Source organism: Ornithodoros turicata, chromosome 4 (genome assembly GCF_037126465.1).
Source record: "Ornithodoros turicata isolate Travis chromosome 4, ASM3712646v1, whole genome shotgun sequence".
Classification (NCBI taxonomy): Eukaryota; Metazoa; Arthropoda; class Arachnida; order Ixodida; family Argasidae; genus Ornithodoros; species Ornithodoros turicata.
The window spans coordinates 28,991,503-29,010,481 of record NC_088204.1 but is presented as its reverse complement, the minus strand read 5'-3'; the positions used below and the strand labels follow the sequence as shown (position 1 = coordinate 29,010,481).

At 46.0% G+C, this 18,979-nt stretch overlaps 1 long non-coding RNA gene across 1 annotated transcript; it reads right to left on the bottom strand.

The window, feature by feature from the left end:
* Window positions 1-266: 266 nt before the first annotated feature.
* Window positions 267-18,658, bottom strand: LOC135392892 (uncharacterized). The gene is made up of 3 exons (XR_010422286.1): window positions 18,596-18,658; window positions 18,484-18,501; window positions 267-323 (listed from the first exon to the last, which is right to left on the bottom strand). It is a non-coding gene; the product is annotated as an uncharacterized LOC135392892 (long non-coding RNA).
* Window positions 18,659-18,979: the final 321 nt, after the last annotated feature.

Here is an 18,979-nt window from a genome sequence, read left to right as displayed (position 1 = left end):
ATGTCCGACTGAAACTGTTCTGAAACTGAAAGAGTTCCCATTATCGTATGCGATAAGCCGGAATCGGGTGAAATCATTACGCGTCCTCGGCGTCTCGAATCGCGACGAGGGGTCTCTGGCTTTTACGGCAAAATCGAGAAGGAATCTCATTTTGTGATCTTAATGTTATGTCGAGTGGCGCGTGTTATATAGGTTATATATGTTTAAATCTCATCGCACTCCCATGCGTCCCCACGCGCCGACTATGCACACCCTTACCAACTTACCCTCTTGCTGTCCACCTGAAATAGCAGACTCCCCCGTCGATGCCACGGAAGACATAACTGCAACATATTTGCAAACCCTTTAAAATAGATACGACATTGGAAGTAACAAGTTATGTACAACACACAACACCTTCTTCACAGGGTGTCAGTTAAAGCTGACTCAGTATATTCTCCTTTGGGCATAACCGCGTTTAGTAATTTTAATTATCACCAATGACTAAACGACTAGTTCACTACTACTGGGTGCTTTCAAGCAGAGTCATGCAGGGCGACCCTGCCGACCTATCAGATTTTTTTCGTTCCAATATATATTGAAGCCCGGTGCTTAGGAAGTACATTAGCGGGGGAAACAGCAGAAAATACTCTTGGCTTCCTTTTTTTTTTTTTTTCTTTGACGATCTTCATGCCTGACCATTTCGAGCACTGGGCTTCCTTGCAATTTTCAGGCCTCGTATCTTCGTAACCATTAAGGCTATGCGCAGTTAATGTTTTCCACACTTATTGCCTATGTGCTGCAGTATTGTTTCCTCTATCTTTGAGGTCATAGGTTCTGCAGGTGTCCAGATAAAAAAATCGCAGAGTCGCCTCATTTGTAAAAATCGCGCTTTTTCGGCGCGTAACTGCTTTTCTGCAGCTACTAGAGTCACTAAATAAGCTACGCTTATTTAGTGACTCTAGCAGCTACTAGAAGGTTAGGGTGACATCGTTCTCTTCGTCTTTGAACGATCGTTGTAAAATCTTCCTAACGCACGTTTAGTGAGGGGTGGCAAGCAAAAACGCGCAACTTCGGTTGTGTATTTTTCATATTCGCCCACATTGTACCCACATTGTGTATGGTTCATATTCCTTACACATGTTGTTCGAATTAAGCTCACACAGCGCAGTGAAAATCATTTCACTTAAGAAATGTTTGGTGTTCGTTTTTGCGCTTTCCGCTCACACCTGCCGTGGCTGGTTCGTGACGGACGCGGTCAAGGGCGGACAGCGGAGTTTATCCATTTGTGGCTTCATATACGCTCTGCAAGTAACTGAGCGTTCTGCGCAGGGTGTCGAACTGAAACGTTTTTCGTTCCGGTTTCCGTTCCGGTACTATCATAAACGGTCCGGTGCCGGTTCTGCTCAGGAGCAAAAAAAAAAATAACGGTTCATACCGGTTTTAACCGGTTCCGCTTCTGGTGGACATATTCACTCCCGGAAAAAAAATCAATGCTGCAAAATGTAAACCCGTTTATATGCATACATCGTATTTAATATTAATACGCAGCTGTGAAATTGGTAGCTCCTGGTTCCTGTAGGTGACTGTCTGTTCAAATAGGCTTTCTCTTTTCTTGAAGCGCATGATACAGACGGACTTGTTTGTCGTGATGTCATACGTAAAGTACCGTATTTTCACGCGTATTAGCCACGGCTAATGCGCGTTTTTTTTTCTCACGGGCGCCCTGCGGCTTATCCACCGGTGCGGCTTATCTGATGACTATTTTTTCCTGGTATTTTCCCCATACGCCGATTTTAACGAAAGGGCCGACAGTGCCTCTGGAACAGCACTGCCCTGCAGATGCACGAACAGTGCGTAACAGGGACGGGTCCACACATTCGAGTAGATTTATCTTCCTGGTGCATTCCCCCAAGCAGCTTTAAGGAAAGTGGTGACAGTGATTCACACCTTCTGGAAGATCACTGACCCATCAGTCCACGAAAAACCCCCCACAAGGGCACAATCCGATCTTGGTAGAACTCCAGAACTGACCTCCTCTGTTGTACACTGTGCCGACCCCGGAGTATGGACCACAGGGTTTATGGCCTTCTCTATGGTCTCCTTTGTCGCACAAATCAGTCGTCTCGTATTACCCGCGGCTTATCTGCGGGTGCGGCTTATCTGCCAGAAAATTTTCAAAACGTCCCAAAAAACGCGCCCTGCGGCTTATCTGCGGTGCGGCTTATACGCGTGAAATTACGGTACTTTCTTGCTGGATTGTTGCGATCGCGTCCCATCCGAATGTCTGTTGCTGCTTGCTCGCCAGCAAGCACTACCGCACGAGTACGACGCAAATCGAGGAACACCTTCACTCACAAACGCGCTCGACGGCTCCGTTTTCTTTTCTTCGTGTCCTGTCCACAAATGAGGCGCCACTTCGCACGCGCTTGCCTCGCGGATACGTACATGTATTCAACTTCGCGTCGCGGGACACGGGACACGTTGCGCGAGATTACCGATAGAGAAGCCGTTTCGCAGCACCGAGCATCTTGTGGCACATTGGTAGAGAATCACAACCGGTCACATGTACATCTAAGCCTACGTGCGCGAACGATAAAACGCTACAAAGGGATCCTAAGGGTCATAGTATACCGACATACATTGCACCGTAACCGTAACCCTCGTAAAGTATCCATGACGTGACTTCAGAACACACGACGACAGTTTCATTCGCCTACTCGTAGTCCAAACCGGCGAAGTTTTTGCTTCGACCGAAAACCGTTAAATAAATTTTTCGGTTTCCCTCCTGAGCGAAAAAAAAACGTACGCGATTTCGATTTCGTTCCGGTTCGCACGAAAATAGCGTTTTTTTTTCGGTTTTCGGTTCCGGTTTTCGATTCGCTCCGCCACCCTGGTTCTGCGCATATCTCCTCTCCCGGTTACTCCACTCGGGAAGCCCCATTGGCTACGCACTAAGCACCCACTTTGCTACTAGGTAGCCTTTTGCTTCGTAGTTCTCACCACTGCAGTGCATACCACCGTACCGTAGTCCACACAGAATAAACGATCCGCGCTATGAGCTCTGTTCTTTGTGCGCGCTTACAAAGGAGCACTGCGGTTTTTGTGCCCTCACACACAGCAAGAATACAATGTGTTCTGACTAGACAAAGTGGCATGAAAACAACAGGAGCGACGGAAGAACGCGCTTTCTCCACTTCTGTCGATAGTCTGTCCAATACTACTCGGATAGCGGACTATGTTTCACTGTTTTATGGCACACGATCTCAGCTGCACTGCAGGAAATGCGTGGCTTCTTAGTTCGCGCATTGTGTGTGACCTTTGTCAAATTACGGTGCTACAAAACGCTACCGCGGCTTCAACACCGCGCCATACATGTTGCTGTGCTGGGGTTACTTTTGAGCATGGAGGAAGGAAACGCAGGAGCGGCCCTTCAAACCTTTTGCCATTGGGACGGGCGTGCCAGCCTTCGCACTGCATTCTAGGATGGTCCTGTCTACCATGTGACCGCTCACGTGACCCCAAGAGCATGCGCAGGCCAGCTGCCAAAGCAAACGACGGGAGTCGTGATTGCCTTACAGTTCAGATATCTGCATTGTGATGAAGGCCGCGCGTCCAGTTTTATTCGTGTGTGTTCGGAGGTTTACTCTCGGTTTACCCTTCTACTACGAAAGCGGTCACGGCCTGCAGGGGAGGCACGCAGGACTAGAAACATGATTCTTGGCAGCGAGGTTTGTGTGACGACGTGACCACGTTTTGTGTGTTTGTTGCTGAAGCGGTAAAACATGCCAGGAATCAAACTTGTACAAGAATGGAGTATATCACATGCATCTGCAGCTGTAGCACAGGACCAGTTTGTAAAGGAACGATTCAAGATGACTCTCACAGACAGGAAACAACCGATCAAGTACGTACTTGTGAATGAAAGGTTATTTCCGTGACAGAGCTGATTTCTGTTGAACGGCAGCCGCAACCGCGGTAAGAACACGTTCACAAAACGTTGTTCCCGCAATGGTGACCACATTTTAAGAGTAATGACTTTGGAAAGGCATAAAAGCACAGAAAGCAGCGCGAGCAACAAGGCGTTGCTAAATCGAAACTTTAGAGAGGATCACGTGGTGGACAGGAGGTAATGGCGGTTCTGACAGGAGCGACCGCCAGAGGGGTCCCACGGAAATCTGTTTGAAACGGCCGCTCCTGTGTTTCCTTCCTCCATGCTTTTGAGTGTCCGCAACGGAACCTCGGCGATTTCTAAGGTGATTTTTGTTTCAATACGCAATGCGAACTTGTCACGAACAAAATGTGTAAGGAATATGAACCCCGTCACGAGTGGGCGAATATGGAAAATACGCTACTGAAGATGCGCAGTTTTTGCCTTAACACCCCCACAGTAAACGCGCTTCAGGAACCATGTCAGAGATTTTCCAACAATCTCTTTTATATGAGTGGAAAGAGTGTTTAAATAAGAACAGAACGAGGCGACCTATGTTAACCTTGTGTTATTTGCAGAAAAGCAGCTATGCGCCGAAAAAGTGCGACTTTTTCCGAATACGGCGATTTTGCCGGTTTTTCTGTTTTTTTTTTATCTCTACACCTGTAATACCTAGAACCTGAAAGATGGAGCAAAGAGTACAGCAGCACACAACCAATAACCGTGGACACTGCATGGCCTTAATTGTTGCGAAGATACGAGGCCTGAGGTTTGCGAGGAAGCAGAGTGCTCCAAATGGTCAGACGTGGAAATTAATATTAAAAAAAAGAAAAGAAGAAAGAAAACTCAAATATTTCAGCTACTTCCTCCGCCAATGTACTTCGTAACTTCGTAAGCACCTAGCTTCAATTTTTTTTTAAATTCCGTGTTAGCGCCGCGAAGCAACTGTAGCTATGAGCGGCGTACAGACGTGGACAGATGGAGAGAGGACAGCAGGAAGGAGTGGGGGACAGCGGGGTTAGTATATGCGTCCTGGGCCGAAGTCAGGGGGAACTGCGCCGACATTCGTCTGGAAAGCCTTCGGAAAACCCAGGGAAAACCTCAGACAGCACAGCCGCGGTGACAGGATTCGAACCCGTGTCACCTCCCAGTCTCGGCGTGGAAAGGGGCCACCCTAACCACTATGCCACGGGAGCAAGTGGCTTCAATATATATTGGAAAGAAAAAAAATATGAGAGATCGACCGGGGCACCCTGCCCGAATCTGCTTGCGATCACCCTACTACTAGTACCGCTGCTGCTGCTCTGAACTATCCTGTTGCTAAGTAGAGCAGCGGCAGCGCCAGCAGTGGGTGCGGCAGACATGGCCTTCGGTAAAGGAAAATCAACTGCGCTGCGCATGCGTCAGCAGTTCTTTGGCGCCGCCTTGCCATCTGCTCGCTTCGCGTGTGCATGCGCTAGCAGACAGCGGTTTGTTTCCTTGAACATGGCCTTCTGTATATGTGTAAAGGAGGCTTTGGCATGGCTTGAGTGGCTTGAGGATGAGATTTGTGGTAGTGGTGAAGCAGCTTTACTGAATATTCCGTTCAAGTTCCTCGCTTGACGGCCGTGATGTTCACCAGGTGAGGGAAAGTTTCAGTAACGCCTGCGAGTTGCATGCTCGGTTCAAAAGGTGAGGGCGTCTGTACAAAGCTGTTCCATGGGCCGCTCTGCAACTGCAGATGCAACAAGTGCACGTCCACTTTTTCTCAGCTGCACGTCTCAGCCCAGGCAACAGCAGCACCAGGTGAATGGGCACAACTTCCAAGTGAATTAAGACACACGAGTGCAATTCTGAAGCAAGTAAGTACGTCTCATGCTCTGTTACACTAATACACACATACTATTCGCTTTCAACGCACTTAGTTTGCAGCGGTTGTAGCAAATGATTCAGCGGCATAAACCGGCAAACTGGTGCATAATGTACACCGATAGTGCCGAGTTAAGACTTATTCGGGTGGCGTGTTCGGACTATATGTGTAATCGGACTGTCTAATTATCACCTGTTCGAAATATGAGTAAGAAATATCGTGGTCCCCGCAACTATCAGCAATCTTTAGTTGTGCTTCATGAATCCTATTATTTTGTATTTGTGTTTTTGCTAATAATTCTCACGCTGTATTGTTAACTAGGGCAACAAAATAACAAAACACATGTGAATTGCGTTTAAACTGAGGAGATTGCTTATTTGTACTGATTTCAGATTTTCAGGCATGGAGAGAAGAAATGCAGTAGGCAGGCCAAGAGTCATTTTCACTAAAGGCACAGGGGCAAAAAGATTGAAAGATGGAGGTTTAAAGTATTATTATACTTGTTACTGATCCTTTTACAGAGAGAACACATCAAAGGAAAAGGTCCATAAATTAAAATCACATGGTTCCGTCAGGCGTGGGGACACCCGCCTTGCTGATGTGTCTGCAACGTTCCAAACTGGCAAGGTGTCACTTGTCTTCTAAGGTTCCTGTTACGCACATGACTTTGGGCTGTACCACACCCCACTGACAAAAACAGAGGAAGATGCAATAGAGGCGGCCCGTGCAGGCACTTGTAAAACACTATGTCGTACTGGAATGTCTTTCTTTTTTTACCTACAGGGAACTATTTGTTTATATGACAGAAACTACGTGACGCTGCACTCAGCGTTCTATGCAGCTGAGTATTCGGGGTGTGCTGGATGGCACGTTTCAAGGGATTCAATTCACCTCGCTACAAGGCAGTACTTGTACACCACCATGAAGGACTATAATATATGTTATACGGTGAGATGAAGCACGACCACAATCAAAGCAGTCTTTTCCTGTTGGTCAGTTCTATTAAGCATGGTTCACACTAGTGCGTTCTGCTGCGTGCGGGCGCCTGCGTGCGTATGAGTGCGTTGTAAGCAATCCGTTCCGCTGTTCACATACCTGCGTCCGAATGCGTGCGTCACAAAACCGTAAGCCAATGAGCGCCGAACGGGATTTCCACTCCGGCGGCCGCCATGTTGAAAACAGTCTCGCAGAGAGAAACCTACTGCGCATGCTCGGAAGGCGGCCTCGCGATTCGTTCTCCGCTTGCGGGCTGCTGCGTGCGTCGGAAAAAGTTGAGCTCGGGCGAACTCCTCGCGTTCTGCTGCGGGAGGTCGCGGACGTATCTGTTATATACCCATATATATATATATATATATATATGCCATATACCATTCTGTTTCAACCAGGCAGCCACTACACAAAATACATTCTACAGACATCAAAGCTTGTAAATATTGCTTTATTGATTACTGTGTTTATGAACGAACATACGAGTGAACAAACAAAAAGGAAGGAAGGAGAACAACCCGATACTGTGCCCGTATAAATTTGCAAGTGCCTCACCTCCCGCCAACCAATAACGCATTGTATGCATGCTTTTTTTCTTCTTCTTCTTTTCAGTGCACAGGTGTTTGCTGCGAACACGTTCAAGTCCATAAGTTCTAAGAGAAGATAGACCATCACCATCACGAGTTCATGACTATAGGAAGGCCTCAGGTGGGGACATGCCAATGTCTTCCACAGGGGCTCCTCTTCAGAGGCATCTCTATCATTGACTCCACAAGCATGTGAAGAAAAATTGTATACCTTTTCTGTGCACATCCATCTTTGTAACGCTTTCTCAATTTCTGATCATAAGTTTCCCATGTTTTCCTTCATACCAGTCCAATTGCAGTCATTGGTGCGTGCTCAGGGCTTTTGCAGACCGCTACTGTTTCACTGTAGCTCACATCTTTGCAAGTTGTCGGTGTTTCACTCAGCATTTGATCTACATCCTCTACCAAGAAAAGATAATATGGTCATGGCTAAGTGTCTTCCCTATGCTCTTCATATCGAAACATGGCCCCTCATGGCTGTCAAGGATGTTGGTAGCGTGCCGGTCAAACCTATAAGACACGATATCTCGAAGTTAGTATATACTGTTTCCTGAATGACAGCTAATTTGTATACGTAAGCTCATACTTTTCCACATACTAAGCAGAAGCTCTGGATTTCCCTCAGAATTGGAACTACTAACTATTGGTGGTTAAAATACGTTGATACACGGGTTTAGCGCAGCACCTCAACAGGACTTGACCCCAGCCTCAAGCTATTTATTTAACCTTCTGTTACAAGAACCCCTTGTAGAGTACATGGCCCATAAGCATTTCCAAGCATGGCAATTGCATATTACAATTGTTTAGTCTAACTACAAGCTAGTTCTTTTTACCTTTCACGACATGTACATTTTACGTCATTGTTGCAGATAGAATTATTGTAAGAGAAATCTCAAGTACGCGAAGCTTGTGTGTTTCTTTCTCTGTGCGAAGCTTCTTCTGTATTATTTTTTTCGCACCATCAATCCCCCCCCCCCTTTCTAACAAGAATTTCTATTTCCTCCTCACCGCCTTCTTTGTCCCCTTTCGCTAACGTATATTAGTATAAAGATATGTACCAAGTGTGTGTGCGCGCGTGTGTAATGAAGGAAGGACGGGCTCTATTTGAAAGCTTGTGTTTTAGTAAAGTACATTTTTTGAACGTTTCAGTCCCTTTACATACTTGTCTTGTTCACTTGCGAGTGCTAGACTTTTCCAATTTTTGCCCGTTGGTTTCCAATCTGTGCTCTGCAACACGGCCGTGGGTTCTGTTAATCCAACCTGTGTCGCGAGACCGAGTCTGCAACCTTTCTGGTAGGTGTTGTAGGTGAGATCACTTCAATATTAATCGGCTCGAGTAACCAGAGAACCCTGGTCAACAGCAAATAGTGGCTATGATATCACACCTTGGCTGCACTGGCCACACTGAAGATGATTGTTCCAGACAGGAAGGTGTTCCCTGCAGCTATCTTGTTCACCTCTGGCTGATGTTTCCGAGATAAATTGTGTTCACTTGTGCATGTCACTTGGGCACACAGCTTTTCTTGTGAGAAGCGTGACGCGAACATCTGTGCCCACTTCGTGCGATGCGCCGTAAGTCCTGCATTTCTCAAAAACAGTTCGGTGGAGCTCCGAATTTGATGTGCTTCTTCTGGTCTGGTGATGCAGAGGGCACAACACTGTAAAGTAGAAGAGCTTTTAGTATCTGCAAACTTGTATCAGCAGGCTATATGTACCATTCATGACTGTTGTCTTCAGATTCCCAGAATGATTCAACAGCTGGTTCCACCAGTGGTGAAGATATTGTCATATCATACACATGCGAGGAATGCAGAAGTTAAAATGTTAAACAAAACAAGACTTTTACCCACCTGTGAGCATGAGGGTGTATGGACAATAGGCGTTGAAAACATCACTGGATAAAGGTTGAGAGGTGTTCACAGTAAGTCATCTGTTTCCACGTTCTTACTTCCGATTTCGACTTTCTTGTCAGCCGCGATGGAAGCCTGTGTCGCTGATAGAAATGAAGAATACGGTCAGTATCTATAGCGCACAAATTATCTGATACTTTATCCTCCTGCGAGAGCTCAGGGCTCCCCAATGGGAGGGGTGTGTTCCGTTTGGTACATTACGTGGCGTAGGCATCACAAAAATCCATCTGAATTTGAAATGAACTGTATCTATATATGTATTATTCCTGTGCATCGGTAAATACATACCTCGTGTACACTGTTGTTCGCATCTTCGGACGTCACAAGGAGAAACACTGGTGTCGGGACTGGAGTCCGTTTGAGACGTTTTCGACCGTCCGCTGCTACCATTCAGTACGACTCGAAAGAGAAATTGGTTGAGCAATTACGCCGTGGATCACGAATGCCCTGAGCATGCGCTTGCAACCACTTTGGTTTCCATACATTATCTGTTGGAATGTTGTGGTACACAACGTTCCCTGTCGAAAGAGCACACTTGTTGTATGCCTGAACATTACAGTAGACACCTGACATCGCTGTCAGGTGAAGTACTGTTCAATTTCGGCAGGAAATGAACTTTTTTGCACACACAAACCTCCCCATACGCAATACACGCCGTGCGATATGGTTGGGAGGAGAGCAAGCACAGGGCGCTGACACTATCATTGGTTACTGTTTCTTCCATATTTTGAAGAATGGTCCCAGTAATTCTTGTGATTCTAAAAGCTGTATTTATTGGTAATTAATAGCCGGTCATAAGTTCATCCTGTATTAGTTAGGTATCACGTGACGGGTGTAACTCCCACCATGACTCTTTTAGCTGTTGTGGGGCGCCACCTACCGTCCGATTTAATTTTCCTAGTTTATGTTGTGTAATAATTAACGGGCTTTGAGTGCTTAGGCTGTGTGTGCGGCATCACACAGGCAAACACTACCAGGTCCCACACAGAAACAGGGGGGGTCAAATTTCACTTTACAGTTCCTTTAGCAATAAACCGACCATACCTCATTCACCATACCCCAAAAAAGCCTTAACCTTGCTAACAATGTTCTTTGGCTCAGGCCACATGAACCCACCCGGGTGTCATCTGAACAGTCTCTGGGCATTGTGCTCCATGAAAATATCGGGTGGCAACATTCACTTCGTGAGAAGCAGAACTATACGTCTGGTCTCTTCACACTTGCTAAGCTCAGATGCTGTTAACGTTCTTGCTGTGTACTACGCCCTTATCCACTGACGTATCACGCATGCGCTCCAGGTCTATGGCCTCATATATACCAGCGATCTAAAACCCCTTGTCGTGACCCAGAAGCGTGCACTGCAGATTATTCTCTGTTTAAATCCTGATGTGATATCGCATGTCTGCCTGGACCCTCCATAACCCCCACAAAAAGGCTCATGACCCATTTGGGAGTCATGACCCGCAGTGACTGATTCCTTTAACAATCTCCTCACAAATGCTTCACGAACGGTTGTTCATGGAGCCACTCCTCTGTTTGCACGGCGCAGGATATGCACCTTGAAGATGTCTTCGTGCACAGAAACGAGTTGATGTGGTGAATCTATGAGTTTGTTATTGCCTTGAATGGGCAATCTTCGCTCAGAAGTAAAACCTATTTATGTCGAACTTTACGGCTTTTTTTTTTTTTCATGCCCTGCACTTGTCTTTGTATTCCGGAGTTCACCCAAATTACTTTCTGAAGCCATTTTGCAAGTGCAGCCTTTTGGGAAGAAATAAGCCGCAAAACCTCAAACAGCGAACCGATCTCTAACGGGCAGTGTTTGTTAGCTGTCGCGGCTGCACAATGTACAGCTTGGGACAAAAATTTACGGAACACCATGGTGTCACATTTCTCCATTGGAGTGACACCCTGGCATCAAACAAGAGCAGACACACATACTGAGAGATGGACAGTCACCCATTTCTTATTCGATTTCCTGCTGGTAGCTGGCAGGAGACCGCTCCGATGAAGAAAAGCGCCGGTGCCGTCAACTTTTGTCTCGAGCTGCACACGCTGTTGTGTTGTAGTCACACATATTCTGAACTGCATACCACTTCTTAGAGAATCTTTGGAGATTTCAAAACCCGATGCCTTGATTTTCGGTTCCAATCATGAGCGAGATCGTGGGGAGGCCCGGAGCTTATGTCCCGTTATATCCTGAACCTTGCCAGTTTGGAATGTTGCAGACTAATCTTCAATGCAGGTTTCCCCACGTCTGAAGAAACCTTGTGATTTTACGCGCCTTTTTCTTTGGTATATCTTCTCTGTAAAAACACCTGATCAGTTACAAATATAATACCTTCATCTTTCAATGTTTTTGACCCTGTGTGTTTTCTAAAATGGCTCTTGGCTGCATTCTGCATTACATAAACGAAAATCTGAAATCAGTAAAAATAAGCAATCCTCAGTTTTAACACAATTCTCATGTGTTTTATTTTGTTGCCCCAGTTAAGAACACTGCGTGAGAATTCTGAGTGAAAGCACAAGTACAAAATAATGGGAATAATTAAGCACAACAAAAGATTACTGATAATTGTCGGAACCACGGTATTTTTTACACATTCACAGACTTCGGTATTGAGATACAAACAGGTAGTACAATTAGATAATCTGAACGCGCCACCAAAATTAGTCGAACTCGGCAGTATGGGCGTACATATACGCACCAGACTGCCCGTTCATGCCACTGCATCATTTGTTACAACACCTGCAAAATAAGTACATTGAACGTGTTTGGCATGTGTGTATTAGTGTAACAGAGCATGAGGCGTACTTACCAGTTTCAGAATTGCACCCGTGCGTCTTAGTTCACTCGGAAGTTGTGTACATTCACCTGGTGATGCTGTTGCCTGGGCTGAGACAGTGCAGCTGAGAAAAAGTGGACGTGCACTGGTTGGATCTGTAGTAAGAGAGCGGCCCATGGAACAGTTTTGTACACACGCCTCCCCCCCCCCCCCCCCTTTTTTTTTTTTTGGAAACGAGCATGCAAATCGCAGGCGTTACTGAAACGTTCCCTCACCTGGTGAACATCGACGGACGTCCAGCGAGGAACTTGAGCGGAATATTCAGTAAAGCTGCTTCACCACTACCACAAATCGCATCCTCAAGCAAACAGCTGTCTGGTAACGCATTCGCGCGCGAGTCGAGCAGACGGCAAGGCGGCGGCAAAGAACGACACGTTACGTTAGTGCTGGCGTATGCGCAGCGCAACTGATTTTCCTGTCACGAAGGCCAAGATGGCCCGAATGACCTCGAGTTATTATTGTGCACAGCCCCGTACTGGCAGTATAGTTTGCACATAGCCGTCTACCAAACAATATTCCATGAAATTTTGTCCATGTCGCTCCCAAATGGGTCACATATTGGTCGAATTTAGCAAGTGCAAACTGGTCCAAGGGCAGTGGCGTATCTAGAGCTACCTGCGCCCATGGCAACATGGTTAACATGATGTCCTTGGGGATGCGTTTTCGTGTGGTCCGCACTAGGTTTCACGGTACGACCTCTCTAATGGGGGTGTTTTAGATCATTTATGAATGTGCAAGGTTGAGTGCCCGACCTGGCACATTCACACCCGACCACATAATGGCGCCCCTGTTCACCTGGCGCCCATGGCACCTGTCCACACCTGCCACACCCTAGATACGCCACTGTCCAAGGGTAATGGCATGCCTGCCTTCAGTTCAGACGTGATACTGGCATCCAGTCTATCCAATATTTGCCCAGCGTGGGACCCTATTAGTTTACCTTGTTGTGCAACAGGAGGCCAATACTGGTTCCACACTGGCCAAATGTTAGCAACATTTATCCAGTTTTACAAATGCAACTCTGTTTTAAAAGGGCCAAATATTGAGGTCCCCTCATTCAGATCCCACATTGCCACTGCAGTTCCTAAAATTATATAAAGACCTTTCTGGGAACCTCGGTAAGTAGTAGGTTGTCAAAATACAGATCACATGGCGAATAAGAAACTGAATGCCGGGTATGCGAATGAATACCAGAAGTATTCGCGCCAACAGTTTTTGACCATTTGCATTTTGCGAGCTTTAGAATACCACACCGTTAGGAATGCGCTTCGCTCCCTCGTAACTAACCTCCCTCGTATTCGACTCGCTTGTTTTACTCATTATTTTTATTTTTTTCAAGTATGAGGTAAATTCGTCAACAGTTCTGACTGTTACCGTGGTACAGAGAGCCTCACAATGAAGGCTACTGAGGGATGTTCGCATGTTTGCGAGCTGCGGTGGGTAGTTCTCTTGGACTACCCAAATCCCGGTGCAAGGGGGATTACGTACCCCTCCCTGTCCTGTGACCACAATCATCTCTCTCCTCTCTCTTTCACGCTCGCCTCTTCACCCGTCCTTTGGTACACGGAGCCGCCACTCTCCAGCAGGCTGCCGTCACCATCCCCCTACATCACCATACCCTACGGACTTGTTTTTGTGTTCTGTGTTTGTTCTAATGCGGTGTCGACAATAACGACAGTAGCTTGAAGCGCAACAATAACAAGAAGCCGGTGGTGTGGTAAACAGTGCGGGGCCCCAGGAGTCTGGTTCCAAGAGCTTTGGCGTTCTTTTTCAGGCCCTTCTCAGTCTTCGTTTCCTTTGCTTTTACATTTTTTTCAGTACGAAATATTCGAGTCAGAATGTGGCAGTTCAGTTCATAGGCGTGCCATAACGCAGGAAACACTATAAAAAGGTACAAAGACAGGGAATGTGATAACCGCGCTGGCAAACCGCTACTTGGATTTGGCGTGCCAATATTCCCTGTTGAAAAAAAGCCAAATAGGTTGTATGCGATCCTATTTATCCTATACAAATTGATGTAGGATCCTTTATGTCCTATTTTGTATCATGTGGGAAGGTTGTGGGATCCTACATGTCCTATATTCACTCACATATAGGTGAGTCATAGGATCCTACATGTCTCATATTAGGCTATGTAGGAGAGTTGTGGTGTCCTACTTGTCCCATATTCGGCAATACAGGAGAGTTGTAGGACACTACATTGCCTATATCCGGCTACGTAGCAGACTTGTAGGATCCTACAAGGCATCAAAAAGGAGCTATGGGAGATCTTACGTGACCTGTTTGGTTTCATGTGTGGAGGACGTGGGGAATTATTTTGAGATATGGAAGTGATATATTAACACAGCAACAAACATTATTTGATTGCATATATTTATATATATCCTTCAAAACTGGGGCCTAGAACGAACTAGTCATATTCAATCACGTTTGCCAACGCGCATACATACGGCAGGTTATCAAGTGCGAATTCTATTAGAACCGCTGCAAATAAATATATATTTTTAGGTTAAAAACAAGTGAATGGACTGGTTGCATTCATTTATGGAACATGCATAGAGTATGTCCATTACTAGTCGACGAACCATCAAGCATACAATGATGCGTGCATTCCTTTGAGTGCTATTTAAGCACAAACTTCGACAGCAGTGCGCAACAGGTCGAGGTGGCGGTTGAACCCCATCGAGCGACATTGCGGTGTCGATGGGGTTCTCGGTCTAATTTCTAGGACTAAACCGGTTCTATCAGGACGCGGTTTGTTGTCACGGATTCCCCAATCCTTCGCCTTCACGTACACGCTCACGGCTCGCGGGAATCCTAAGAGTAGTCGAGATACTTGAAAATTCCAGGCCTCCGTCTGCACTTCCGATGCATTCGGAGCTCCGTAACATCCGCCCCGCTGGTCATGTCGACACCAGAATTTCCGTCCTAGTAGGACTTGAGTCGCTCTACGATCGGTCAAATGGAACCATGGGTCGGTCTTTAGCGGTTCGGGGGTTGTGGGCAGAGACGCGTTCGTAACTCTGTTTTTCTAAGCTTTGACGCCCTTTTTCGGACGGAAGCCCGCGATGGACAGTTTTCATCTTTCTAGAGTGTACTCGCCTCAAATCGGTGAACGTGGCAAAATTTACTACAGCTGTCAAAGTCTTCTGGTTCTCGAGCTACAGGTTTCCGTGTTTACAGTACTCACAATACATGGGACTGCCGGCTGTTTTTTCCCTAAAACCGTTTTAATAGCACCTACAGAGTCGTGTTTGACATAGTTTTGAAGCTCTTGACGTGCTCTTTCCAACCGCTTCAATCCCGTAAGCGCGCGACTCTCCGTTCCCCAGATATGGGCTTTGGAGTTGGAGGGTCATGGCACTGGCGCCAGCAAGTCTGGCTGACGCCGCTCGGAGACGCTTCCGTGAGTGCCGTTCCTTTAGTGCCGTAATCTCGCTTACATAACGTCCAATTTACTGGAAATTTTGGATGCGTGTTCTTCGTTCTTTGCTCTACAACTTTTCAATTCGCACCTTCCGTCTATTTACTACAGGTTATGGCGTTATTCCCGAAATTCCTTAGGCTGACTCTTCTAGTTCTGCAACCTTCGGCCCTGTTTTTAGGTTTGAACCCTGTGGGAGATCTGAATCACCTATTAACGGATTCGTGCACTCCGAACACCGAACGGCTAGAAACTTGCGGGATCTTTTTATCTTTCTCCATTCTCGAGTGAGGACAACATGGCAAAAGCGGCTCGTTATACATGGGACTGGGGGCATTTTTTTCGATGTCGGTTGTTTGTTGGCGTAGAAATGTGATTGAAGACTTATTTTGACGGGAAAAACGTCCTCCTTCCAATGGCACTGGTCACCCGTACGCGCGACTTTCTGCTTTCTGGATGTAGCGCGAGGAGAGCATGGTGGAGAACCGTTACAGCCAGGTGGCGCCGTTGGAGCTTGGAATTCCTCCAGCTCATTTGGAAGGGAAATCTTAGAAGCGTTCGGACGCATGTCCAGAGAGCTCTCGTTCGGGAAGCGTCTTTCGTCGTAGTTTTGGTGGTTTTGGTGCCCCGCAGTGCTGTGACTGTATTTCATGCCTTACTAGTGGTATCTGGACCTGTTTCTGTGTGTGTACCTTGGAAGACCGAAAGCTGTTGGATTTCGTGAATTGAAGGTTAGTTGTGTGCATGTTTCGTGCACCTTTTGCGTTGTATTCTTCCTAGCGTGTGGGTTCCTATAACTTTATCCGCTCAGTGCGATTATTACCCTATTGTTACCTATTTCCTTATGCTCCATCTGTAATCTTGTGCTCTTACCCTGTTGGTTAACCTGTATCATCACTTAACATCAGGTTGATATCATGTGTGATGCTTCAGCGGCCCTGCTACAGGGTATCGGTGCTCTAAAGATACAGATCTTCCTTTTTTGGTTATTAATTCATAATAACTCAGCTTGAGTCATGCATATTTTCCCCGAGTGTGGAAGGAATATGTACAGAATGTAAATAATTGCGGATATTATGACTCAACGTGCATTGTTTTCACCCTGTTCAGGTAATGCCTTACTGACACCCTTGCTGTAGCCCCAGTTGTCATAGTTAATTGATCTTACTGCTAACAAACAAAACCATTGTCTTTGGACCTCAAGTAACAGCATATGTGGGAAGTCTGGTTAACTTGTGCACGAGTTTGGCATATTTTATGTGACACATAATGTATTATCCCTTGTTAAATCTAGCTTCCTAACTCACTTTATTGTTTCAGATGCCTACAAGAAATGTATCTTAGAGCTATCATCTAGCATGATCTGTAAAGGTGTTGAAGACGCTGTACATCAGGCAAGAGCGTGATTGTTCAACAGTCATGTCAGAGGGATGATGAACGATATCAATAAAAAATAAAAAAAACAGAAGCTGCATGATTTGTTATTTCCTAATATACACAGCACAATAGAGTGCACAAATTATACAGGATCACCACGAGAGACTTGGACCTATTTGCATGTAGGACCCAACGTAGGTCCCACAATCAAATAGGATCCTGTTTATATGTAGGATGCATTTGCATGTAGGTCCCACAACCAAATAGGATCCTGTTTATATGTAGGATCGCATTTGCATGTAGGACCCACAATTAAACAGGATCCTATTTGTATGTAGGTTCCTTCATCATGTAGGACCTGGTGTCATAATACCATATGGAGTCAAGTAGGAATTTCCAACAGGGTTGTCCCTTGATTGGGCCTATATGAACCTCCCATTCACCCAATACGGGACAAATGCGAGGCCATTATTCAGCTACTGCCTGGACAATATGCGATCTACATTGAGAATACTGAAGCTGCATATTCGCATACCAACATGAGCCGGGTTGGGCCGGGTTGCAATTGTAAAACTGGGTCAACATTAGGAACCCGAGATAGTCAAATTTTCTCCAGCATGGGACCCACACAGTGAGGAGCTGCCTGGGTGCTTATCTAACCTGAACTAACCTCACTGAGGTGATCTAGTATAACCTCATGTGTACCAAATATGATATGGTCCAACGCCTCTCTACCTTTCACAAGAAGGCAACCTCCTAATCCGTTAGGCTCAGCAATGCAATATCTCTCCGGCTGTAGAAGTGCTTCAGATGGTGTTATTCGAGCTCATATAAAAAATCCTCTAGGCCGCAGAATCGCGGTACTATGGCAACAAAACTGCTCCAAGGGGAACTGGCGAGGTGGCGGTTTTAGCCTGTTTCGATCAGGATAGGTTAGGTAAAGTGCGTCTGTGTACGGTTCGTCTAGGTTATGTCACTATTTTCGCCTGGTGGCGTCCACGTTCTAGGAGGTGGAAGCATTTGTCTGAGCCCCAGTGTTATCTAACAGCGTGGTTTCAGCACGCGTTCGTATAGCCTGCGGGTATGTTGTTTTCGTGTTAAACTTTCCAAAACTTTCATAAATATTCCTCATTTCGGTTTATTCGCGACAAATAATTCATAAGGTATTCCTACATGCGGCAATTTTCCAACACTAGCTTCTGTTATTTCGTGGGGAAATCCATAAGCCACAATGCTATAGTATACCCTAGATATATAGATAGTATACCCTAGTATAGAATGGCGTAGATAGAATGGCGTAGCCTAGAATGGCGTAGATGCAGGCCAGCTGGTGGATAAACTCCATGATAGGCAAGCCTGAGCGCTCAGAGCTCAGGTTTGCCTACCATGGACTATAGAGTATACCCCACATAATTGTATAATTATCATACTTTTAGATTCAGCGTATGGCCTTCTCTCAGTTCAAGGCGTTCTTGCACCGTTGGACAAGTTTAAAATACATAAGCTCGTCTACGCAACCGCACTCCATCTATTTTTAGAGAGCACCCAGTAGCGTGTGTCTTACAATGAAGTGTTGCTCAACCGCATACTTACCCGAAATTTCGCTTTCCGCTGTAAGAAACAGTGCTAGAGAATTAGCCATCTGCTATGTCAAATGGAACCATACTGCGTTTTACGGGAAATACGGGTATGAGACACCACATACCCATGATTTGCGGAGAAGACCGATGTGCAATAGCTTCAGGTCACTTCGTCTAGCCTGCTGCTGTTTATCTTTACAACGACTAATAGTCTGAAGGTTCTTTTACTTCTTCTTCACAGGCGCAGTGGACACTGCATCTTTCTCTTCCGTTCAAACGTAGACTCATAGATGGCAACCTTTATCACGCTTGAGCGCGATGTGGATCCTGCGTCAGTGCAAACAGGGAATAAGAGGGGGTTTGTCAATTTGATTGCGCAGTGACAGTACAGTCTTAAAAGTCAGAAATTTCCTCCACGGATTCTTTCAGCATACCAGAACACTAGGACACGCCATCCACGAAAATACCGGTCAAAAGACTCACGACTGACATCTGTGCCAAAAGATAGA